This window comes from Oncorhynchus mykiss, chromosome 7 (assembly GCF_057628025.1).
Source record: "Oncorhynchus mykiss isolate SJ-2025 chromosome 7, ASM5762802v1, whole genome shotgun sequence".
In the NCBI taxonomy this organism is placed as follows: Eukaryota; Metazoa; Chordata; class Actinopteri; order Salmoniformes; family Salmonidae; genus Oncorhynchus; species Oncorhynchus mykiss.
This window is the reverse complement of record NC_143028.1, coordinates 35,426,851-35,454,064: the sequence shown is the minus strand read 5'-3', so window position 1 is coordinate 35,454,064 and position 27,214 is coordinate 35,426,851. Positions and strand designations below refer to the sequence as shown.

Sequence of the window (27,214 nt, the reverse complement as noted above, 5' to 3'; positions counted from 1 at the left end):
AGGTGCATTTATACGGAGACTTGATTACACACAGGTGGATTGTATTTATCATCACTAGTCATTTAGGTCAACATTGGATCATTCAGAGATCCTCACTGAACTTCTGGAGAGAGTTTGCTGCACTGAAAGTAAAGGGGCTGAATAATTTTGCACGCCCAATTTTTCAGTTTTTGATTTGTTAAAAAAGTTTGAAATATCCAATAAATGTCGTTCCACTTCATGATTGTGTCCCACTTGTTGTTGATTCTTCACAAAAAAATAAAGCCTGAAATGTGGCAAAAGGTCGCAAAGTTCAAGGGGGCCGAATACTTTCGCAAGGCACTGTATTTACTGTTCCCTGTTTCTTTGTGCCTCAGGCCCACTCGGAGGAGTGAACAGAACCAGAATAAATCAAGAAGTGGAGTGGGCAGGCTGCCCGAGTACCCCCACCCCCTAAAACAGGAGAATGATTCCTTTTTTGTGGAATTGATTTCCACCCTAATCCATGTAGTGGATGGCCTACATTTGTGCTACACTTTAATCTACCTATTCTGTCCAAAATAAATGTTCATCCCTTTTGTTTGTGTTTCACGGTTACTGTGGTTCCCAACTGGTCACTACTAATTGAACCTCTAGGAGTTATTAAGAGTGCTGGTGCTCAAACCCTCCTCCAGTTGGTGTGGTTTGTATTTTATGACATTTGCGCTGTTGTGTATCCCTGATAAGTAAAGTAAAAAAATATATAATATATTTTTTATTGTCACATACCGGATAGGTGCAGTGAAATGTTTTGTTTGAGTAACAAGGTATGCGATGCTACCAGCTGTGTTGTTATGTGAAATAACATTAAGACTATGTTACACATAAGGCAACGCGCCATACACACAGGGGTTGTCGATAGTATGCCTTGCATGGCTACACAATGTGGTATTGCTAGCTGAAGTATTTCATTATTAAAAGTAGTTCAACCTATGCCCCGGGTTTGTAATTCATAAAGGAACAAACATAACACTATCTATCTTTGCTCTATCTACTGGCCAATACTTTATAATATTGAGCATGGCTCGATTAGACACCGGTGCCCTCTTCTCATACCTTCTTTATAGAGGTTTCGGTTATAAATGAACAATCACGCCTTCTACACCCTTCACTCAGAGGAGTCTGAAAGCCCTACAAGGTTCTTGACCTGCCTCCAAGGGTAAGTCATCAGCAGACTGCAGAAGGCTATTATTCCCTTGTCTCATCCATGATGAGAGAGTGAGGAGAAAAGTGTGAAGTGCACATTTCATGGTGCAGTTTTTTAATTAGATATCAGCCGAGGAGGATCTTTGAAAACAAGAGGTGGGGGGAATTTGAGGGCTCTTGTTAATTCCGTTGCTGTCCGCTTGCATTTAAGTACTCATTAATCTGAGAGAGAGCACACCCTGTTGTCTTACTGGGCATTTTGTGAAAACCAGCCGTAGCAATTTTTTCAGGCAGCGTTGAGAAATTGTGGGTGATGTGGGGAGAGAGAGAGAGAGAGAGAGAGAGACAGAGAGAGAAAGGGAGAAAATGAGAAAGGGTCGAGAGAGAACACTAACAGCATACTGAAGTCCTGCTCTCACTTCACACAACATGCCTAAAACTGAAAGGAATCCATAACATTTTTGAACACAAGAAGAGTTATTGTTCTTGGACAGTGACCTTCAATGTGTCCTACATATACCTATCAGGTTGTGCCTGTTCATCATTAGATCTCATATAGTTTGAGTTAATTTAACTGTCTTTGAAACTGTAATGCTATAAAATGGGCCAAAGTCTGGGAAGACATTCAGAGAAGAAAATAATTTCCCCCCCTTTTTTCCATTTGAATTACAATAATTTCCAATTAATCTCTCACACACGCGCACATGTACACACATATGATTATACTATTTCAATACTACTGATCCTTTATGTATCGATCCCTTGTGTATACAGTTGAAGTCGGAAGTTTACATACACTTAGGTTGGAGTCATTGAAACTCGTTTTTCAACCACTCCACAAATTTCTTGTTAACAAACTATAGTTTTGGCAAGTCATTAGGACATCTAATTTGTGAATGATACAAGTCATTTTTCCAACAATTGTTTACAGACAGATTATTTCAGTTATAATTCACTGTATCACAATTCCAGTGGGTCAGAAGTTTACATACACTAAGTTAACTGTGCCTTTAAACAGCTTGGAAAATTCCAGAAAATGATGTCATGGCTTTAGAAGCTTGTGATAGGCTAATTGACATCATTTGAGTCATTTGGAGGTGTACCTGTGGATGTATTTCAAGGCTTACCTTCAAACTCAGTCCCTTTTTGCTTGACATCATGGGAAAATCTAAAGAAATCAGCTAAGACCTCAGAAAAAAAATTGTAGACCTCCACAAGTCTGGTTCATCCTTGGGAGCAATTTCCAAATGCCTGAAGGTACCACGTTCATCTGTACAAACAATAGTATGCAAGTATGAACACCATGGGACAACACAGCTGTCATTCCATTCAGGGAGGAGATGCGTTCTGTCTCCTAGAGCTGAACGAACCTTGGCGCGAAAAGTGCAAATCAATCCCAGAACAACAGCAAAAGACCTTGTGAAGATGCTATAGGAAACAGGTACAAAAGTATCTATATCCAGAGTAAAACGAGTCCTATATTGACATAACCTGAAAGGCCGCTCAGCAAGGAAGAAGCCACTGGTCCAAAACCGCCATAAAAAAGCCAGACTACGGGTTGCAACTGCACATGGGGACAAAGATCGTACTTTTTGGAGAAATGTCCTCTGGTATGATGAAACAAAAATAGAACAGTTTGGCCATAATGACCATCATTATGTTTGGAGGAAAAAGGGGGAGTCTTGCAAGCCGAAGAACACCATCCCAACCGTGAAGCACGGGGGTGACAGCATCATGTTGTGGGGGTGCTTTTCTGCAGGATGGCCTGGTGCACTTCACAAAATAGATGGCATCATGAGGATGGAAAATTACATGGATATATTCAAGCAACATTTCAAGACATTAGTCAAGAAGTTAAAGGTTGGTTGCAAATGGGTATTTCAAATGGACAATGACCCCAAGCATACTTCCAAAGTTGTGGCAAAAACGCTTAAGGACAACAAAGTCAAGGTATTGGAGTGGCCATCACAAAGGCCTGACCTCAATCGTATAGAACGTTTGAGGGCAGAACTGAAAAAGCGTGTGCGAGCAAGGAGGCCTACAAATCTGACTCAGTTACACAAGCTCTGTCAGGAGGGATGGGCCAAAATTCACCCAACTTATTGTGGGAAGCTTGTGTAAGGCTACCCGAAACGTTTGACCCAAGTTAAACAATGTAAAGACAGTGCAACCAAATACTAATTGAGTGTATGTAAACTCCTAACCCACTGGGAATGTGGTGACAGAAATAAAAGCTGGAATAAATCATTCTCTCTACTATTGTTCTGACATTTCACATTCTTAAAATAAAGTGGTGATCCCAACTGACCTAAGACAGGGAATTATTACTAGGATGAAATGTCAGGAATTGTGAAAAACTGAGTTTAAATGTATTTGACTAAGGTGTATGTAAACTTCCGACTTCAACTGTATGTTCTTTCCTCACTAGCTAATGTGGTCATAACGCCATCATTTAAAACATGCTAGCCTACCGTGTGTGGCTCGCAAAATGGGTACATGTTTTGGATGTCGATATAAGCCTGTGTCATTTTGTTGTGCTAAAGTTGGGTTGATGTTGAAATAGATGTAACATGTTTTCTTTCCTCCTCAATTACACCAATGGAATCTCTGTTTACTGAATGCATCACCATGCGTCCACAGACAACATGAATTGTAATTGCATGGCACATATTTAATTTGGAGCACAGTAGCTAAGTCACTGGTAATTGCACGGGAGGTTATATTTTGGTCATTACCGGAGAGCAATTGGCAATTTATATACTCTGTGTTGGAGATAAGTGACCGTCAACCAGGAACACATACACATTTATTACAGTGACCGTTCGTCCAACGCAAAGAGCAAATAATCTAGTGAAGAGAGAGAGAGGCCAAGCCCTCTAACAATCAATATTTATGTCTGGCTAGATGTGGTGGCCCTAGTCTGGAGGGCCAGGCTATGCTCCCTCCCTCCTTCCCTCCATCCATACTCTCTCCTGCAGGGTGTGGGGGTTGGGGGGTTGTAGGGGATGTTAGACAGTGGAACCTCCAGGCTCACACCTCCTGGTGCCTTGAGCCCCTGTCAATACCGCTCTAACCCAGCCTGAAGGAACCTACCTCTCTGCTGGGTTGGGGGTGGGGTGGGGTGGTGGGACCAATCTCAATATCAGACCGCCATTAATCCACTGCCTGAGCAGACAGCATCCATCTCCCCTCAGCACCTGTTTGACAGAGGGTAAAAACACTGGTGGATATACCGGGGCCTCGGATCAATCCCTTCGATCCCCCTTCCTATGCCAGGAGTCATCCATCAGCCCCTGGCTGTTGTTGTGCTTATTCAGTCACCACCCATCCCTCTCATAACGGTGCAGCAAAGGTGTGTCTTTGTCCGGTCCTGGTCCGTGTCCCTCCCAGGGAAAGAGGAATGTTCACCTTCACAGGGAGGGCGAAGGTACAGTATTACCATTATCAGGAATAACCTGTGTGCCCTACTGTTCCCTGCTGTCTCTTCCCTGGGAATTCAAATGATACGTGGCCAGCCAATGAGAGGATACAGCGCCCTTGTTGCTGACAGGTCGGTGGCAGCAATGAGGTTTGTCCTCTGAGTGTTTCCACCACCACACACACTACATTACGTCTGAAGAGTGATTGGTGCTCAGAGGGACAGGGTCTCTCTCCTTCAAATGGCCTTATAAGGGGGATGGTGATGATGTTTAGAATCGTCTTCTAGTCTGAGCTACAGAGCTGCAGGGGCTGCAGCATGGGGTGCGTGAATCACTCAACACCCAATAAATCCACTCTGCCAGCCTCCTCCAGTCTTCTAATCATTAGTTCATTAGAGAAAATAAAAATAATATGTTACCGGGCTTGTTTAAAATGTGACGGACTGGTTGTGTCAGTAATAAAAGGTCTGATTACTTCAATAAATACTGCTACGCACTAAACCCCAAAGAATGGAGCTAAATAATTGGACCAATAACTTTTGCTGAAGTTTCATCTTTTCCCATCTATTTATATGCTAAGCATGTCCCGCGGGGGTCCCTCCTCTCTTCTTTAATTTCTGCGGTCCTTTTTAAATACATTTTTCTTTTATCTCAGAAGTTATTTGAATGCCTCTACATCTTCATTCATTCTTGTGATATAAATTATTCAATGGAAACCAAACAGTAAAATATGCTAAATTTGATTAAACATTCAGTGCACCTGCAAGATTATGTTGTAATATAGTAAATAAATAGTGTGGAAGCAATAGAGTGCAGCGGAGAGGACACACGGGGAGAGGAGGTAGAGGTCAGGTAAACGGGTGTTCTATAAATTGCAATATGATGAGGGAGGGAGATGGGCTAGTTCAGCTCAACCAGTCAATAGGCCAACTTCAACACTGGGCCATCTCTAAGCCTCTCATGGAAAATATATGTTCGATGACAGGTTATTTATGGGTTGGTGGCCACCCAAGGCAGAGCCGCAAACAGACTAAATGACACAGTGTCATCCAGGCTAATGGTGTCAGCGGGGAGTTTACATTATCCTGTCCTCCACTGTTGCTGCCTGCCTGCCACCAACAGGGCTGCATAAACACCTAGTAAACCAGACCTGGGTTTAAATAGTATTTGAACTTGCCTGGTGAAATGGAACCAATGGGCTCAAGCAAACGCTCAACATACCCCAGACTAGTTTTTTTGACCCCAGACTAGTTTCTACTTACTCAGCCCCCATTTTGATCAATTTAACAGTACATGCTTACTGTGCAGCAATCAGTTCAGCCTCATGCATTCTCTATTCCATATCACTGACTACTACCCATAGCTAAAAAAAAGAGCTGCTGAGATGAGCATATTGAAGTTGGAGGAGAAGAGATATTATAGCTAAACTCTCATTGGGACTGTTTCTCCTACTAATAAGAGAACAGCACTGTTCCCTTCTTTTGCAGGTGTCAGGGCCTGAGTTTGCTATGCAGCACCCATCCTGGGATCCATGTGACCCCCAGAGCAGAGCAGGTCCTGGGGCCAGGGGTCTGGCTGACTGGCTGTCTGAGGAGAATACAGATTAACGTACAACATGTCCTGAACTCTGGCCCTTCCACTTATTACTGTTTTTCTCATACCTTCTTCCAGGGGGGATGAATTGTATTGTACTGCCGGACACTACAGTATTAATATGAATTTATCATTTGTGTATATACTCAATACATTGTAATGCGTCTGAATGTGAGGTTTTGAGGGTTGACAGAACATAGTTTTTAGTGTTGCTATAATGTATATAGCAAGTTCTGTTGCTATCTACAGTGCATTCAGAAAGTATTCAGACCCCTTAACATTTTCCACATTTTGTTAGGTTAGCCGTATTCTAAAATTGATTCAATTGTTTTTTTCCCCTCATCAATCTACACACAATACCCTGTAATGACAAAGCAGAATTTTGGGGGGGAAATTTTGTATGAAAAACAACAACTGAAATAATCACATTTACATAAGTATTCAGACCCTTTATTCCGTACTTTGGCAGCAAAGTACTTCTTGGGTATGACGCTACAAGCTTGGCACACCTTTATTTGGGGAGTTTCTCCCATTCTTCTCTGCAGATCCTCTCAAGCTCTGTCAGGTTGGATGTGGAGCATTGCCGCACAGCTATTTTCAGGTCTCTCTAGAGGTGTTTGATCGGGTTCAAGTCCGGGCTCTGGTTGGGTCACTCAAGGACATTCAGAGTCTTGCCCTGAAGCCACTGTTGCTCTGACATGCACTGTCAACTGTGGGACCTTATATAGACAGGTGTGTGTCTTTCTAAATCATGTCCAATCAATTTAATTTATCACAGGCAGACTCCAATCAAGTTGTAGAATCATCTCAAGAATAATCAATGGAAACAGGATGAGCTCAATTTCGATTCTCATAGCAAAGGGTCTGAATTCTTATGTAAATAAGGTATTTCTATTTTTTTATTGTTTTTATACATTTGCAAAAATGCCAAAATAACTATTTTCACTTTGTCATTATGTGGTATTGTGTGTAGATTGCTAAGGGACATGTTTTATTTAATCCATTTTAGAATAAGGCTGTGACGTAACAAAATGTGAAAAAAGTCAAGGGGTCTGAAAACTTTCCGAAGGTGCTGTAGATTCATTACTAAGTATGTAATTATACAATCACTCAAATGGATTGTCTATTTTCATTATTAGCGGCTCACAAAAATCCATTATATTAACAAATTACGTAGTGTGCGAGCGTGTTTGAAAAAGTGCACTGAAAAAAAAAGATTTCTTAATGGTCTTTGTAAACACATTTTGAATGATTGTCTTTAATTTGTCTCAAGAGTCCATGAGGGGTTGTGGTTGGTTCTGCAGTAAAGTATTGCGGCAAAACTGGCCAGTGGCCATCATCATATCAGACCTGTGTTAGCTATATGAATATGTCAGAGTGACATGGTAGATTTGTGAGTGTAGTGAAGTGATGCTGTATCACACCTGTACTGGTGAGTCACCCAGTATTCAGCTGGCCCAGCTGCATGTGAGAGGCATGAGAAACAAAGCCCACTTCATCATAATGAACCTTGTGGATGGAACAGGACTGTGTAATGAATAATCATAGCATGCAGAACACACTGGAATGCAGAAAGAGGAAAAACAAGAGAGAAAAGGCAGAATTATACATCTGGAAACGTGCCATTGTGTTCTTCAAATCAAAAGTCTCTCTTTCTCTGTCTCTGTGTGTGGGTTAGGTTTTTGGGTTAAGGTTAAGTTTAAGTTTAAGGTTAGGGTTAAGGTAAGAGTACGGGTTAGGGTTTGGGGTTCGAGAAAATAGGATTTTGAATGGGACTGAATTGCATAGGTTAGCTGTACAAGACGGTGTGTGTGTGTGTGTGTGTGCGTGTGTGTGTGTGTGTGTGTGTGTGTGTGTGTGTGTGTATCCATCCAGAGCTACCTGGCTGATTCATGTGCCTTTGTTAACCAGAAAGAAGGCTGGCTCACTTCTTAAGCAATAAGGCATGAGAACTGCTTGAGTAGCAACTCTCGAATGCAAAAATGTCTCTTTAAAATAATGTTTTTAATGAAAAAATGTGATTAATATCTTATAAATATTGTGGCAACCATTTTATAAAATCAATAAGGCTCTCAAAACTGGGGATTAATTTGTGATAAATACCTCCTAACGGTTGCCAACATATCTATACAAATATTTATGAAATATTTTCAGTAAAACACTATTTTAAATAAGTAAAGTTGATTTTGCATTCGGAAGTTGCTCCTTAAGCAGGCTGGTCGTTACTTATTTTTCTAATGTTTTGACCCAGTCGTTAATTCTAATCATTCTACTAATTTGATGTTGCTCTGCTAAACACATCATTAGCATGTAGCTAGCCACCAGAGATTCATTGATGATGAGAGACATTCAATAAATAATGATTTATATATAGGCCTACATTTCTGTGCAACAACTATTATGGATGGCGAGTCCGAGCTAACCAAGTTAGTTGATCATGTTAATAGTGACATTTCCGTTGATGGCACATGAGTGGAAGAACTGTCCAAGGTCCTGGCGCTGGTTGGTGACAGCCAGTTCTTGCCTCTTTGTTCTGCGGAGAATGGGACGTCCACTCACATCGTTGCCTGCTCAAATGGCACTCCAGTGCTTTCTTTTCTCCATGTTAGGGGCTGCCAATAACTCTTGAGTGAGCTCTCACCCCGATGGCCACTCACATACATTATTTCCCTTGCCTCCAGGAACACATCAGATAACTTTTGCATTCTGAAGTTGCTGCCCAAGCGGGCTGATCATTAGTTGTTTTCTATTGTTTTGACCCAGTCGTTATTTTCGACGTTGATACAGTATGCTAAACAAATCATTGGCATGTAGCTAGCTAGCAGAGATTCAATGATGATGCAAGAACAGAAATTAAATAAATAATAATTTAATAAATATCCAATAGGCCTACATAAGCTGCACTGCACTGGTTAATGAATGAATGGAATTCTGAGTGTTTATGGTTTCCATGGTGAATTATTAGTTTCAAGTTCATTCTTTGGCTAGTTAACCTACTGGCACAGGAGGGATTGCATTTATAAAATTATACATAGTTGCACAGGTCGTAGAGGCAGACAGGTAGGCTTGTACAACCCCAAACTGTTACAAACCAAATAGTAGCATGAAAAATGTATGTGTAGATGCTTTTTTTCCCAGAGGGAGTTGGGGACAATGGAATTATAACATTAACAAGTCATGCATACCAACAAGTCGGCATCCGGGGTCAAAACAACCCGTTTTATAATGTTTGTTTTATGTGGACTTTCATTTTAGTGGTACGATGGCTTCTGCACACTGACCACATTGGTCAAAGAGAAGTCTGTGTACTGACATGAAGGAAGACAGTTTCTAGGAACACATGGCATTTTCAGATGTGAAACTCCTTAGATTAGAACTCCCTTAGGGGCATGTATATTGTTATCATTAGAGTGGAGGGTAAATGCGCACACACACACACACACACACACACACACAATCGTTGTGTCCTTGCTGGGAACGGTGCACTCTGCTGTAGGTTGTGGAGGTGGGAACATCAGGCCATGAAGCCAGGACTTCTGGCTCAGCATCTCCGGCTTCTAACATCACCTCCTGGCTCTGGGTCTGGTTGTAAACCATCTATTACAAGGCTTCAGTACTGGAGCTGTGAGGATGCTTCCATTAAAGAACATCCCCAATGTTTTTCCAGATGAATGTTGTCATACAAAGGACAAATCTCATTGCTGCCTGCCAACCATTTGTCAACAACAGGGGCACTTTGTCTTGTCCTTGGCTTTGTGGGTGTCATTTGAAAGAGATATTCAATCCACATTTTTTGTGATAGGCTACTTTACAAAAGTTTTACTAGGTTTCCCAATAGATCTTTTGTCTCTGCCATTGAGTTATTGTAGCCCTGAGGTTTTTATGTAGCTTTTATATTTCTAAACATTATTCAGCATGTTCAAGGTCATCTGACATTTAATCAGTGGTGGAAAAAGTACCCAATTTTCATACTTGAGTAAAAGTATAGATACCTTAATAGAAAGTTACTCAAGCAAAAGTCACCCAGTAAAATACTATCTGAGTAAAAGTCTAAAAGTATTTGGTTGTAAATATACTTAAATATCAAAAGTAAATGTAATTGCTAAAATATACTTAAGTATCAAAAGTAAATATAATTTCAAATTCCTTCAATTAAGCAAAGCAGGCGGCACCATTTCCTTGTTTTAAAAATGTATGGATAGCCAGGGGCACACTCCAACACTCAGACATTAGAAAATGTGTATTTGTGTTTAGTGAGTCTGCCAGATCAGAGGTAGAAGGGATAACCATGCGTTGTCTTGATAATTGCATGAATTGGACCATTTTCCTGTCCTTGTAACGATTCTCTTCTTGTGAAGTAGAGGCGGACCAAAGCGCAGCGTGGTGGTTGTTCATTGTATTTATTGACGACACTATACATGAACAAACTAACGGAAAAAAACAAGAAACGTGAGAACTCAAAACAGCCCTGTCTGGTGCAAACACAAAAACAGGAACAATCACCCACAAACACACAGTGAAACCCAGGCTACCTAAATATGGTTCCCAATCAGAGACAATGACGAACACCTGCCTCTGATTGAGAACCATATCAGGCCGAACATAGAACTAGACCAAAACATAGAAAAACAAACATAGACTGCCCACCCAACTCACGCCCTGACCATACTAAATAAATACAAAAACAAAGGAAATAGAGGTCAGAACGTGACAGTACCCCCCCCCCAAAGGTGCGGACTCCGGCCGCAAAACCTTGACCTATAGGGGAGGGTCTGGGTGGGCGTCTGTCCGCGGTGGCGGCTCTGGCGCGGGACGCGGACCCCACTTCGCCATTGTCTCAGTCCGCCTTATTGTCCGCCTCCGTGGCTTACTCACCATGCCCACCCCTCTCAATGACCCCACTGGACAGAGGGGCTGCTTGGGACAGAGGGGCTGCTTGGGACAGAGGGGCAGCTTCTCGGGACAGAGGGACAGCTGCTCGGGACAGAGGGACAGCTGCTCGGGACAGAGGGACAGCTGCTCGGGACAGAGGGACAGCTGCTCCGGGCGGAGGGGCTCTAGCGGCCCCTGGCTGACTGGCGGCACTGGCGGCCCCTGGCTGACTGGCGGCCCCTGGCTGACTGGCGGCACTGGCGGCCCCTGGTTGACTGGCGGCGCTGGCGCTGGGCTGACTGGCGGCACTGGCGGCCCCTGGTTGACTGGCGGCACTGGCGGCCCCTGGCTGACTGGCGGCCCCTGGCTGACTGGCGGCACTGGCGGCCCCTGGCTGACGGGCGGCATTGGCGGCTCCTGGCAGACGGGCGGCACTGGCGGCGCTGGGCAGACGGGCGGCGCTGGGCAGACGGGCGGCGCTGGCGGCGCTGGGCAGACGGGCGGCGCTGGCGGCGCTGGGCAGACGGGCGGCGCTGGCGGCGCTGGGCAGACGGGCGGCGCTGGCGGCGCTGGGCAGACGGGCGGCGCTGGCGGCGCTGGGCAGACGGGAGGCTCCGATGGCGCCGAGCAGACGCGAAGCTCCGACGATGGCGCCGGGCAGACGCGAAGCTCCGACAGAGGCGCCGGGCAGACGCGAAGCTCCGACAGAGGCGCCGGGCAGACGGGAAGCTCCGGCAGAGGCGCCGGGCAGACGGGAAGCTCCGGCAGAGGCGCCGGGCAGACGGGAAGCTCCGGCAGAGGCGCCGGACAGGCGGGAGGCTCCGGCAGAGGCGCCGGACAGGCGGGAGGCTCCGGCAGAGGCGCCGGACAGGCGGGAGGCTCCGGCAGAGGCGCCGGACAGGCGGGAGGCTCCGGCAGAGGCGCCGGACAGGCGGGAGGCTCCGGCAGAGGCGCCGGACAGGCGGGAGGCTCCGGCAGAGGCGCCGGACAGGCGGGAGGCTCCGGCAGAGGCGCCGGACAGGCGGGAGGCTCCGGCAGAGGCGCCGGACAGGCGGGAGGCTCCGGCAGAGGCGCCGGACAGGCGGGAGGCTCCGGCAGAGGCGCCGGACAGGCGGGAGGCTCCGGCAGAGGCGCCGGACAGGCGGGAGGCTCCGGCAGAGGCGCCGGACAGGCGGGAGGCTCCGGCAGAGGCGCCGGACAGGCGGGAGGCTCCGGCAGCGCTGGAGAGGAGGAAGGCTCTGGACGGATGGGCCGGAGAGACAGCCTGGTACGGGGAGCTGCCACCGGAGGGCTGGGGTGTGGAGGTGGTGACGGATAGACCGGGCCGTGCAGGCGCACTGGAGCTCTTGAGCACCGAGCCTGCCCAACCTTACCCGGTTGAATGGTCCCGGTCGCCCTGCCAGTGCGGCGAGGTGGAATAGCCCGCACTGGGCTATGCAGGCGAACCGGGGACACCGTGCGCAAGGCTGGTGCCATGTAAGCCGGCCCAAGGAGACGCACTGGAGACCAGATGCGTAGAGCCGGCTTCATGGCACTTGGCTCGATGCCCACTCTAGCCCGGCCGATACGCGGAGCTGGAATGTTCCGCACCGGGCTGTGCACCCGCACTGGGGACACCGTGCGCTCCACAGCATAACACGGTGCCTGCCCGGTCTCTCTAGCCCCCCGGTAACCACAGGAAGTTGGCTCAGGTCTCCTACCTGGCGTAGCCATACTCCCTGTTAGCCCCCCCCCAAGAAATTTTTGGGGCTGACTCCCGGGCTTCCATCCACGACGCCGCGCTGCCTCCTCGTACCAGCGCCTCTCTGCTTTCGCCGCCTCCCGTTCTTCCTTGGGGCGGCGATATTCTCCTGGCTGAGCCCAAGGTCCTTTACCGTCTAATTCGTCCTCCCATGTCCATACCTCCTCGCGCTGCTCCTGCTGCTGCTTTCTCCTTTGCCCATTACCACACCGCTTGGTCCTGTTGTGGTGGGTGATTCTGTAACGATTCTCTTCTTGTGAAGTAGAGGCGGACCAAAGCGCAGCGTGGTGGTTGTTCATTGTATTTATTGACGACACTATACATGAACAAACTAACGGAAAAAAACAAGAAACGTGAGAACTCAAAACAGCCCTGTCTGGTGCAAACACAAAAACAGGAACAATCACCCACAAACACACAGTGAAACCCAGGCTACCTAAATATGGTTCCCAATCAGAGACAATGACGAACACCTGCCTCTGATTGAGAACCATATCAGGCCGAACATAGAACTAGACCAAAACATAGAAAAACAAACATAGACTGCCCACCCAACTCACGCCCTGACCATACTAAATAAATACAAAAACAAAGGAAATAGAGGTCAGAACGTGACAGTCCTGATAAGAATTCAAAATGTAACAAGTACTTTTGGGTGTCGGGTAAAATGTATGGAGTAAAAAGTACATTATTTTCTTTAGGAATGTAGTGAAGTAAAAGTTGTCAAAAATATAAATAGTAAAGTACAGATACCCCCAAACACTACTTAAGTAGTACTTTAAAGTACTTTACACCACTGCATTTAATAGTATGGGTGCTTTCATCTAGTTTGTTACTGCCTAATGCAATGAAACACACTATTGGCTACGGACTACAGTGGATCAATGAATCGTGATGAGTGTTGAAATGTTTTGCAATTGTGAAATTGAAAGCATTGATTTAAAGGTGCAATATGCAGAAATCAATCCTCCATTTGCTGGTTGCTAAAATCCAAATAGTTTGCCTAATTTCAGTTTAAACAGCAATGTATTGTGTAGAGAATCATTGTACCATCTAAACCGCTGTGAAATATATTGTTAATAAGCAAAATATTGTATTTTTAGCTGTTTGAAGCTAGTGTTCAAATCCGGAGGTAAAAGTCAAAAAAACTCAACTTAAGAATGGGAAGCATAGAAATAGCACATATAGAACAGATCTACCACTTCTTAGACTTGCTTTCAATTAGAATGACAGATCTTTAACTGACATTTCTTTGTAAATTTTGTCAGGTTGACTCAAAAGTTTCATTTTGCTCCTTTAAATTAATGTAACAGATGATTTGAACTGTCCTGAATTATAGTTACTATGTGACGGGAAGTGCAGTGGGAGGTGTGTCGCCATTGCACTTCGATTGACACCATATTGTTACTGAAAAATCACAGTGCATTGTGATTCATTTCCGGGTTTGGGATATTATGTGCACTGGTTTGTGTGCATCCAACAATAGTAGGGTTATTTGTGTTTTGTTTTGTTTGAGCTGTATGTATGAAATTTGCTAAAGCTACCACAGAGGAGTAGAGCTGGTGAAATCTCAAACAAATGTTAACATACAGAAATCCAGGATTTTTGCCTCAAATCTAATGAATGTAAAGTAATGTAATGTCATCCAATGCCAATGTTTTATTTTCTCCTACCTTACAGTTATGTTAGGTAGGATAAAAATTGATATTGGTGTTCGATGATTTTGGTGTTCTGGGATTGGAACCCTGCCCATATTGTCGTTGTATTGCTATGCACAGTGGGTGATCAGGGCGGGGGGCTGTCTGACTCACCTTAGCTCTCCCCAGTCTTACTTGACAGATTGCATGGATATTGGCTGCCTGCTTAAGAAATAATACCTCCCATCAGATTGATAAAAGAGCTCCGGAGGAGAGGCGGCTCTACTCTCCTCTCTCTCCTCTGCTGGTTGTTTACATCTCAGACGCAGTCTCAGGGATGATCATGTATTCACTGGGGATTTGGGGGGGATGTGGGATGTAAGTGCTCACACGGGAAATAAGGGTCACTTCCTAAATTTCAGACGTGGGAGGGGGGGGGATCTCTCGTTCTCTCTCTCTCTTTTTCTCTCTTTCTCTCTATTGCCTCTGTTATGTGTGGAGATGGAATGTGATTGTGGGTGTTATGGTGTTAGGTGGTAGATTGTGTCGTCTGTGAATCCCATTATACATTACCTGCATGTTGGCAATCTTGGTTGTATTATTGCTTGCAAAACTGAAGGAATAATAAGTGAGGTCAGGGGAGCAAGAACTGATCATTCACACTGGTTTTCTGTTGGTGTTATATGCTGTAAACATGTATTCTAGTGAACAATGAGTGGTTGGAAATACATGTACACGACACGTGTATTCACATGAGCACACACACAAACACACACACGCACACACTTGTCGATCAATGCAAACCATATAGTACCTACGGTATTACTGTAGGCTTGTTGCATTGGAATGACAACGTTTATAATTGATTGACCATCATTTCCCTAATGGACTTGAAATGTGTGCCCTTTTGCGACAATAAATACATTAGGTAGCTTTCTGCATTATACACGGAGTGTACAAAACATTAGGAACACCTGCTGACAGACCTACCAAGTGAATCCATGTGAATCCATCTGTTATTGATGTCACCTGTTAAATCCACTTCAATCACAGCGTTCTCCCCAGGATGTTTTAACAAGGTGGCGCTGCTGAGTGGGAGAACTCATGTAACTGCCTTTTCCAGCAATCTAGATCAAACAATGGTCTTATTAAAATAATTCCTGACCTTACAATGGTAGTCAAGCACCAAAGCTAACGTGCTAACTTGCTAACTACTTCGCGACACAAATGAGAAAACACCCCACTCTGACCATTTTACTCGACTTAGTTAATATACTGGCAAGTTTGATCTATTAGTAGCCAACTAACGTTAGATAGCTTGCTAACATACCGGATGGTACTTCTGTAATGATACTGTATACTATGTGGTTCGTAACGATAGCGTAGCTAACAAATTGTCAGCCAACTTAACGTGTAAGTTAACTTATTTGAAAGTCATTACTTTATTACATTGCTCAACATTTTCTTAACATTTGTTGTAATTAATTAAAGCAATGAATTTATATGCGCTCTCGTTGGACTTCGGCTGTGAAGCCACGCCCATTTTCCAAAGAATTGCATTATGGGCCCTAAAAGCCCGGAAATAGTGTCCACTGTTTGTATACTTCGTATTTTGGCAAAAGTAGTACGACATCCGGGAAATTTTTGCATACTAACAATATCCATACTTTGACCAATAAGCATACTATATACTCAATTTACATCACAAATAGTACAGTTAGTATGAGTATTCAAACACAGCTCAAGTCATAGATACCTAGCTAAGTTATCAAGCTAGCTACGTTAGCTAAGCAGTTGTGTTGTCGAATACGATCATTATTTGCCTCATTCCAATTTTTGGCACAACCATTCATGACAAATTGTTCACATATTTTTGAACTTCGCCTACAATTAGTGTAATTTTCGATTAAAATATTAATTCTTTCCCTAAGGTTATTTTCCCTCTCTGTCTCGACTGTAACCCCAGACCCATTCTCTATAACATTAGCAGCAGGCTCATTCTCCTTCTGTGCCGACAAAGGGAGAGCAGCAGCAGCAGCAGTGGGCACAATGATAGCAGTGGATGAGCCTGCCACTACAAAAAAAGCTGAGGAGGGTATTTTGCATTGGAAATACCGGTTGTTGACGTTTACTAGTGGGTCTAGGCTTGCTCAATGACATGTTGGTGGTTAACCTCTCTAGGGTAGGTGAGACGCGAACGTCTGACCAGCCAACATCCGGTGAAACTGCAGAGCGCTAACATTCTAAATACATGTATCTTACATCATTTAAAAGATGAACATCTTATTAATCCAGCCGCTGTGTCAGATTTCAAAAAGACTTTACTGCGAATGCAATCCATGCGATTGTCTGAGGACAGTTCCACGCACACACAAGTATTACTATCATTTTCAAATTAAGCATTAGCGTCACGAAAGTCAGAAATAACAATAAAATATATGGCTTACCTTTGAAGATCTTCCTCTGGTGGCAATGCCAAGTGTCCTAACTACACAGTGAATGTTGGTTTTGTTTGAGAACATCCATTTTTATAGCCTAACACGAAACATTTGTAAACCGCTTGCGTAGTGATTTCTGTCTCATTCAACTTTGGATGTAGCGTTCGTGGTAATTACACACACTAAACAAACGTTTATCCAGTCATGGTTGGTTTCATTGCAATCCTCTGGTTGTTACTAACACAACCATACCAAAACAAACCGATTTGAAGACAACAATCAATGACCTCATTGCGCACCAATGGTAGGACCGGTCTATCGTTGATTGACTGTATTTTGGCCCAATGACCACTATCATCTGGAAATCTAGCTTGGAAGATAGCCAATGAGCTGAGGTAAACGGCAATATGTAATGGTTATACATTCGAAGACCAGCCTTTGTCGTAAACTCTGGCGTAAAAGAGGTTCATTCGCCATTGCAAATCCATTTGCCATTACAAATAAATCCGAAAAAGCTAAAACGAAGTCTAAGTATACAGATTTAACCCAAATTATAGAAGAAATTGATTGACCGAGTAAATAGATACCCTTGTTATTTTTTAAATATATATTTTTTTAAAATAATTATATATATTTTTTTGGTGTGTGTTAGAGTAGCATTTATGTATTTTGTATATAGTTATTTCCTTCAAAATGTATCACTGTACCAATTCGGCCTCTTGGGTACATTTGGTTACATTTGTGTGAGACACCTGGGTGACTTCATGCTCAATGTCATGTAGCTTGCTCATTATTTAAGTTTTCTGTCTGTAACTTTGCTCAGCTATTGATGCCATATTATGTTCTTCATTAAAATCATCCCGATCATCCTATCTGTATGTTTGGCTGTTCTTGGTCATTTGAAAGACAATGCAGCAACAATATAAAACAGAAAACGTATGTTTATTTCCTTGTATTTTCTTCTACCAGATCTGTTATGTTATATTCTCCTACATTCAATTCACATTTCCACAAAATTCAGAGTGTTTCCTTTGAAGTGACACCAAGAATATGCATATCCTTGCTTCTGGGCCTGAGCTACAGGCAGTTAGATTAGGGTATGTCTTTAGGAGGAAATTGAGAAGAAGGGGGGGGGGGGGGGGGTGGGTACCCCAAATAAGTTAATGTCCTAGCTAGCAGGCTAGCTAGTACAGCAGTTACCTCGGTTGAGTCTCAGGTTATTGACCGCTGTTAATCGCAGGCCTTTTTTTGCGGTGTTGTTTGACTAGTCACTAGGCAACGTTACATCGTCAAATAATATGGCACAACATGAAAACGTGACACATTTGTCATTTGTTTTAGAAATGTATGGAATTTTCGATCTTGACGTTTTTCAGAGGGGAAGGTAATTGCTCTTACATTATTACATAGCGGCAACAAACAAAAACATAGTGGCCCTCCAAAGTCAACAAGGTGGCGCAGCACATCTCTTACATTCTTTGGGTAGAACCCTGAATCAGTGTGTAGATGAAGGGGAGGAGACATGTTAAATATGTATTTTTAAGCCTTGAGACAATTGAGACATGGATTGTGTGTGTGCCATTCAGAAGGTGAATGAGTTTGTCAAGAACTGCAACACTGCTGGGTTTTTCACACTCAACAGTTTCCCTTGTTTATCAAGAATGGTCCACCACCCAAAGGACATCCAGCCAACTTGACACAACTGTGGAAAGCATTGGAGTCAACATGGGCCAGCATCCCTGTGGAATACTTTCGACACGATGTAGAGTGCATGCCCAGACGAATTGAGGCTGTTCTGAGGGCAAAAGGGGGTGTAACGCAATATTAGGAAGGTGTTCCTAATGTGTTGTACACAGTGTATATAACAAATTAGACTGCATTTTACATACTGCAGCCCCCTCTGGCCTTACATGTCTGTTGAATTCACCCACACACTGAGCATAGCATAATTCCATTAAGTAGCTTGAAGAAAGGCAGAGTCACCCAGGCTGGATGTTTGTGATGTTATTTTTTCACTTACAGTACTGTACTTAAAAATTGCTTTGCCAGCTCCAGTGTGAAATCCACTGTGAGTTCTCTCTACACGAGAGAACCACCAGCTTTCTCGGGGTCGAACACTCTTAATTATGTTCCGTGTAAATTAAGGAGCCGTGGAGCTGGTTGGCTGGCTTGTTGACTGGCTGGCTGGCTGGTGTAAAGCGCAGGCAGGCAGGCCTCATGCGTGGGTGACAAAGCTTACAGCGGCGCTGCTGTACTTACAGCCTTGGGCCTGGCAGAGACGAAAAGAGTACAAGAAATAGACAGAACATAAGGGTCTGTATGCTAATTTGTCAATTCAGTAAAGCTGGCAGGAGGATAAAGAAAGATGCCATGCTCTGACATTGCAGCACAGAACTGAGAAATGGTTGAAGGTGACAGATATTCCAATACAGTATTTTTTTCTTCTTCTTATGACATTGAGATTCTCAATGGCTAATACTGAAAGACCATGCACATTGCCATGGCTCAGTGCTTTGCTGATAAATATTACGTTCTATGTTTAAACACAGACACCCACTTCAGGGCGCTGTGGGAATAGGAGGAAAATGGATGATGATATTGAGGTTTACTGCTAAAAACTGAGGCAGATTAAACTCTAGCCTTTTACTTAAAGCTGGAATCCTTAAAGGGATACTTTGGGATTTTGTCAATGAGGCCCTTTATCTACTTCCACAGAGTCAGATGAACTCGTGTATACCATTTTCAATGTCTCCGTGTCCAGTATGAAGGAAGTTGAGGTGGTTTTGTGAGCCAATGCTAACTAGCGGTAGGGCAATGACTGGAAGTTTATGGGTATCTGCTAGCAGGCTCACTGTCACACACCTTATATCAGCTGAAAACACCTATTGCTTCTTATAAGTCCTTGTGTTCATATATCCATGTGATGGACAAAGCATGGTCATTACAACTCTGGGTTTTTCTACAGACTAATAACATTTGTACAGTGAAATGCATGAATTAGCAGTTAAAATGGAAGGTAATATATAGGCATGTATATTATGTTAATGTTCTGTTAATGATGGCCTAGGCAAGCTGTGTAGTGCTGGGAAGAAGGAAAAAAATATATCTTGGGGTGTCCAGGATCGGATTTGAGAAACACTGTGCTAAAACATTATGTCCAGTGATTTACATGAACTGAAACAATTACCATAAACCATTACTTAGCACGAGTAAAGCAGAGGTAAAAATGGAGTGAGTGAGTGGGTGGATATTGATGTGTCTTTATAGGCTGGCCTGGTTGGCATCCAGCCTTGACAGCCTTCTGTTCACAGTAATAAATAGACCCACGCTGCTACAGCTGTCTGGACGTTGTTGATTTCTTCAGATCAGTAGCTGATTCAAAGGCTTCATTTTAAGAAGGGGGAGCACTGGCAAGGAGAGGGACGGGAGAGAGCGTAGACTAGAAAGTGAGAAATGGAGGAGGAAAGTAAGAGAGAGAAAATGTGATTTGGTCTGGGTGTTTTCGGCTGCATGCTCCATTTGCCCTCTCTGACAGAGAAGGAGAGTGACGCGCATTGGCAGGAATTGAATCACTAGATTAAACACCCCCTCCTGCTCCCCCTCCTCTCCGAGTCGTATAGAGAGGGAGATGTGGGGAGATTGCAGCAGAGATGTTCTTGCAGAGGGGGACACTAAGTAGCCTTTGTCAAAGGCAAGATTGATAGGGTGATTAAATATCCTGGAGTAGAGTATCAGTGGCCACTCCTGACCATTAGTGCCATAAGAGAGTTGCAATAAGAAACTGTCTGTGCACAGTCCTGTTAGCCAACTTATCCCAGCCGCTCCAGCATAGTATATGGTGTTTCTATGGTGTTTATTTCCCTCCTGTGCTGTTATTTACCCTTAAAGCAGTGATGTACAGAGGTCCGGTTGCTGGCTAAGCCATGGTAGCCAAAGTAATAGCCAAAATAATGGCCTGCCTAGCATTCTTATACATGACCCTAAGCATGATGGGATGTTAGATGTTTTCTTTTCTTTTTATCTGTTTGTCAATTTTCATACATTTTAACTGCATTGTTAGGAAATGCCTCGTGCACTACATGACCAAAAGTGTGTGAACACCTGCTCATCGAACATCTCATTCCGAAATCATGGGCATTATTATATAGATTGTCCCCAATTTGCGACTATAACAGCCTCCACTCTTCTGGGAAGGCTTTCCACTAGATGTTAGAACATTGCTGCAGGGACTGGCTTCCATTCAGCCACAAGAGCATTAATGAGGTCGGGCACTGATGTTTGGCGATTAGGCCTGGCTCGCATTCGGCATACCAAAAGTGTTCGATGGGGTTGAGGTCAGTGCTCTGAGCAGGCCAATCAAGTTCTTCCACACCGATCTCGACAAACCAATTATGTATGAAATTCACTTAGTGCATAGGGACATTGTCATATCATCCTCCACCAAACTTTACAATTGGCACTATGCATTGGGGCATCTGCAAAACCCAGATTCGTCTGTCAGACTACCAGATGGTGAAGTGCGATTCATCACTCCAGAGAATGTGTTTCCACTGCAGTTTGTGCTTTTTGGTCTTAATGTAAGGTTAGGCATAAGGTTAGCAGTGTGATTAAGGTTAGGCTTAAGATTAGGGTTAAAATCACATTTTGAGAAGAGAAATGTAAGAAATAGGCAGGTTTTTGACTTTGTGGCTGTGGTAACTAGTGATGACCCTCCTGTATGCTGCCTCTGTCTGGACATGACTTTCATTAGAGTTGACATTCCACTCTTCGAACCCTTCAAACGGTTTAGCAGTTTGTTTTTCTAGCTAGCTTCACCTTCGTTCAGTTCAAGGTATGTGCTTGCCAAATTATGTAGACATGACGAAATGTGCAGAGCTTACCCTAGGTTTCCCACACAATTGTGTTTCGGCAATACGCATGAGCAAAATATGAAAACGGCTCAATTTAACGAATGAAGCTAATTCAAGCTAGGCAAAACTGACCTGCTGACACTGACACTGACAACATTTATGTTCCGGAGAAGGTATAAAAGATGGTTGAAGAATCAAACTACAAACTGGTCCGTTTGGTACAAGTTTGTAAAACTCATGAGAGACGTTGCGGCCACATTACCATAACGCTGTTTATATAATAGCCTCAAATATGACGTTTACATCTAATTGTTGTATAAGATGAATGAGTGAGGATAATACTGTTTGTAAAATTGTGTAATGTGATTTTGGACTGTTTAATGAGGGAAACTCCAATTCCCTTTTGAGTTTAACTAAATCAGAGGACCGCCTATGAGCCCATAATTTTGCACGCCCAATTTTTCAGTTTTTGATTTGTTAAAAACGTTTGAAATATCCAATAAATGTCGTTCCACTTCATGATTGTGTCCCACATGTTGTTGAGTCTTCACAAAAAAATACAGTTTTATATCTTTATGTTTGAAGCCTGAAATGTGGCAAAAGGTCGCAAAGTTCAAGGGGGCCGAATACTTTCGCAAGGCACTGTATATATTGATTGCAATTGTTCCCGAATGAGTGAGCGTTCATGTGCAAAGGATTAGCATTACAATTGTTATAATTATCAACTGTGTGTAGACTTCTCAGTCGACCCCCACTTCCCTTTTGTACAACAAGCCGCCATGCCGGTTTAGCCCACTAGGGCACATTCCCCTATCATTTCTTGTAACCATTTTTACTTTGTTTGTTTGTTTATGCATTTCTGTGAATTACTTAGTTAGTAAATAAATGATTTAACACAATTTATGTATTGATGACTCATAGTGAAGACTGGGTTCGTGCAGATAACCAACAATTTACGACGTTTGGAATGAGACTAATGTGAGGTAAAGTAAATAATTCGAAGACTAATTGATCAGATATAAAATATCTGAAAAGTTATATTAGGACTTCTAACTTTGTAATCTGAATATTTTCCTTGGTGCCCCGACTTCCTAGTTAATTACAGTTACATGATTAATCAGTTTAATTGTGTAATACTAATTACAGGGAATCTTTGATAAAAACTAAGTCTTCAATTGAACGATAGTAAAGACACGACAGGAGGAATGGGCCAATATTCACCCAACATATTGTGGGAATCTTGTGGAAGGCTAACCAAAATGTTTGACCCAAGTTAAACATTTGAAAGGCAATGCTCCCGAATACTAATTGTGTGTATGTAAACTTCTGACCCACTGGGAATGTGATGAAATAAATAAAAGTTGAAATGAATCATTCTTTCTACTTTTTTTTCTAACATTTCACAATCTAAAAATAAAGTGGTGATCCTACCTGACCTGAAACAGGGAAATTCTACTAGGATTTTTACATCGTGTACACCCCCCCCAAGCAGACACCTCGACGGCCCCTGAAAGAACTTCATTGATTCCACGCTTCAAGATTGCTTGAATCACGTGGACTGGGATATGCTCCGGATAGCCTCAGACAACAACATTGATGTGCACTATACACTGATTCCGTGAGAGAGTTAATTAGCAAGTGCATTGGTGATATTGTACCCATGGGGACAATTAAAACCTTCCCCAACCAGAAACCGTGGATTGATGGCAGCGTTCGCGCAAAACTGAAAGCACAAACCACTGCTTTTAATCATGGCAAGGCGACCAGAAACATGACTGAATACAAACAGTGTAGCTACCCCCTCCACAAGGCAATCAAACAAGCTAAGCGTCAGTATGGAGACAAAGTAGTCACAATTCAACAGCTCAGACACGAGACGTAAGTGGCAGGGTCTACAGTAAATCCTGGATTACAAAAAGAAAACCAGCCCCGTCGCGGACACCGACGTCTTGCTCCCAGACAGACTAAACAACTTCTTTGATCGCTTTGAGGACAATACAGTGCCACTGACACTGCCCGCTACCAAAACCTTGGGCTCTCCTTCACCGCAGCCAACGTGAGTAAAACATTTAACAAACTCATCATTAAGCTCGAGACCCTGGGTCTCGACCCCGCCCTGTGCAACTGGGTCCTGGACTTTCTGACGGGCCGCCCCCAGGTGGTGAGGGTAGGAAACAACATCTCCACCCCGCTGATCCTCAACACTGGGAACCCACAAGGTGTGTTCTCAGCCCTCTCCTGTACTACCTGTTCACCCATGACTGTGTGGCCATGCACGCCTCCAACTCAATCATCAAGTTTGCAGACGACACTACAGTGGTAGGCTTGATTACCAACAACAACTAGACGGCCTACAGGGAGGAGGCGAGGGCCCTCGGAGTGTGGTGTCAGGAAAATAACCTCACACTCAACGTCAACAAAACAAAGGAGATGATCATGGACTTCAGGAAACAGCAGAGGGAGCACCCCTATCCACATTGACGGGACAGCAGTGGAGAAGGTGGAAAGTTTTAAGTTCCTTGGCGTACACATCAAGGGCAAGTGAAATGGTCCACCTACGCAGATAGTGTGGTGAAGAAGGCGCAACAGCTCCTCTTCAACCTCAGGAGGCTGAATAAATTTGGCTTGTCACTGAAAAGACTTACAATCTTTTTCAGATGCACAATCGAGAGCATCCTGTCGGGCTGTATCACCGCCTGGTACGGCAAATGCCCCGCCCACAACCGTAAGGCTCTCCAGAGGGTAGTGAGGTCTGCACAACGCATTACCGGAGACAAACTACCTGACCTCCGGGACACCTACAACACCCAATGTCACAGGAAGGCCAAAAAGATCAAGGACAACAACCACCCGAGCCACTGTCTGTTCACCTCGCTATCATACAGAAGGCAAGGTCAGTACAGGTGCATCGAAGATGGGACCGAGAGACTGAAAAACAGCTTCTATCTCAAGGCCATCAGACTGTTAAACAGTCATCAGTAACATTGATTGGCTGCTGACAACATACAGACTCACATCTCTAGCCACTTTAATAATACAAAATTGAATGTAATAAATGTATCACTGGTATCTTTAAACAATGCCACATGATATAATGTTTACATACCCTACATTACTCATCTCATATGTATATACTGTACTCTATACCATCTTGCCTATGCCGTTCGGTCATCCCTCATCCATATATTTATATGTACATATTCTTATTCATTCCTTTACACTTGTATAAGGTATAAGGTAGTTGTTGTGAAATCGTTAGATTACTTGTTAGATATTACAGCATGGTCGGAACTAGAAGGACAAGTATTTTGCATTAACATCTGCTAACCATGTGTATGTGACTAATGAAATTGGATTTGGATTAAATGTCAGGAATTGTGAAAAACTGAGTTTAAATGTATTTGGCTAAGGTGTATGTAAACTTCCGACTTCAACTGTAAATAGTCAGTTTGTTGAGTAAGCAACATTAGCTCAGTAAGTGAAAGGCAAACTAAGGTAGCAAATACAATATAGCTAGCTCACTTTGTCCCTCTCTCTGTATGCCGCTTCTCCTTATTTTTTAAATAAATTAATTTGTTAAAAACTATTCAACTATTATCTTTCTCTCTCTTTGAGTCAACTACTCACCTCACTTTAAGCACAGCAGGGATTGCTAGCTGTAGCTTATACTTTAAGTACTATATTCATTATCTGATTATTTGATTGGATGGACATGATGTTAGTTCATATTGCAAGAGCTCTGATAAGTTGGAGGATGAACCAATCCTTTCGCGCTCCTAACAGACAACTTTCTCCCACGCCAAGCGATGTATGATGATATCTGGATGTCGTCTGTAGTCTTTTGTGAAATTCGAACATGGTGTTTACACAGTCACTACTCAATTAGTGGCATGAGTGATGTGGCTGATATTGTTCATAAACATTCCCAGACGAAGAGATCTAAACTTGATAAATGTACAAGTTCTATCAAGGTAAGTTAGTACTTAAAGCAACCAGTTGAGATAGATGGCTAACTAGCCAATTTAGCTTGCTAGCTAACGGTAGCTAAGATGTTACCAAATTGGTTAGTGCTAACATTAGCTAGCTAGCTAAAGTTGCTTAATATTTGTCAGACTTAGCTAGCTAACTAATTAATGTTAACTATTTGGCCAGCTGCTGTAACATATTGTTTGTTTCTAGCTAGCAACATAGCCCGCTAGCTAGCTAAACCCATCTAAGTAAAGTCAAGAGTAGCAATGGAAACTTAATAGCATGCATCAATTTAATGTTGTCACCTAACATTCTTCTTTCTTGCTCTGTTGTTGTTGTTGTGCGATGTCAAACATGGTAGACCTTGCGAGGAGGCAGTGGTAGTAAGGGAAAGGTGTCACCGGTCAATGAGGAAGAATGAGGATCTCCATTCACTGCAGGTTACGAGATAGGATAGGGCGGTTAGTGCTTAGTGTTGCCGTGGTTGCAGTTACCTGTATTTTGTTCTTATGTTCAAAATAATCAAACTTGGGTGTATCTGTTCTCATGTCCCTGGATGTGCATTAGGCCTAGTTCCTTTGTTATTACTGATCTGAAGCTGGATAACATGTAGTATAAAAATTTAGTTTGGTCATCTTTTATTACATTTGGTCAGTTACGTTTTAATGTCAGAATTGAAGAGAAGGAATCATGACTTTGGTGCCACAGATGATCAAGAACAGTGTATGACAACTACGTGACGATATGCAGCTGGGATAGCTTTGTGCAATCATCTTGTGGCTCTACTCTTCCAGACTGCACATTACACCACAATGGGGTTGACGACCGTGCCACCACCATTGTCTTGTGCAAGGGTACTGCAGTCATGGCAAAGGCCAAGGACTCAGGTGAGTTTTGAAGTTACGATAATTGTTCACATTGTCATGGAGAACACACATCTTGCCAGCTTGAGCCAGAAGTTCTGCAGAACTACTCTGAATTATTTAATGTCTTGGTCAAACCTTGTGGTTTCATTGTGCACCCAGATGCACCACATCTTGGGGAAATTCCTGAAGGGAAAATGTATGACCTGCATCGCCGCCCTTCGGACTAACCGAGATCAAGTGCCCTGATGTTGAGAGTGTAACTGATGTGAAGGACTGTAAGTTTATCAATGACCAGGCCAAGCTCCTACTCGGTCACAAATATCACTGGCAAGTCCAGGGTCAACTGGCTGTAACCGGTTTAGATTGGTGCGACTTCATTACAAGCACTTTAGTTTGGAGAGATGATGCTTTGATACTGTAGCAGAGATGAGAGAGAAAATTGACCTCTTTTACACATACACGGCTGTGTACCTTAAAATGGATGTAGTGTAGCATCTGAGCCAATCCTATTTGGCAGGGTACTGTTTCCCAAGGCAATGTACAGATGATGTACTGTAAGTAACTAATCAACATTGTATGTAGAGGAAAATGTATTTTATTGAATAAATTTGTATGATCTTTGTATGAACCCACATGAACCCACAACCAGGGTTGTGAGTTCGATT

The 27,214-nt window shown here is 43.4% G+C and overlaps 2 long non-coding RNA genes across 2 annotated transcripts in view; one reads left to right on the top strand and one right to left on the bottom strand.

Annotated features, from left to right (window-relative positions):
- Positions 1-27,214, bottom strand: part of LOC149982525 (uncharacterized) — a 419,448-nt gene that overhangs the window by 198,268 nt on the left and 193,966 nt on the right. The window lies entirely within an intron of this gene.
- Positions 25,548-26,908, top strand: LOC149982526 (uncharacterized). The gene is made up of 3 exons (XR_016497483.1): positions 25,548-25,685; positions 26,478-26,570; positions 26,709-26,908. It is a non-coding gene; the product is annotated as an uncharacterized LOC149982526 (long non-coding RNA).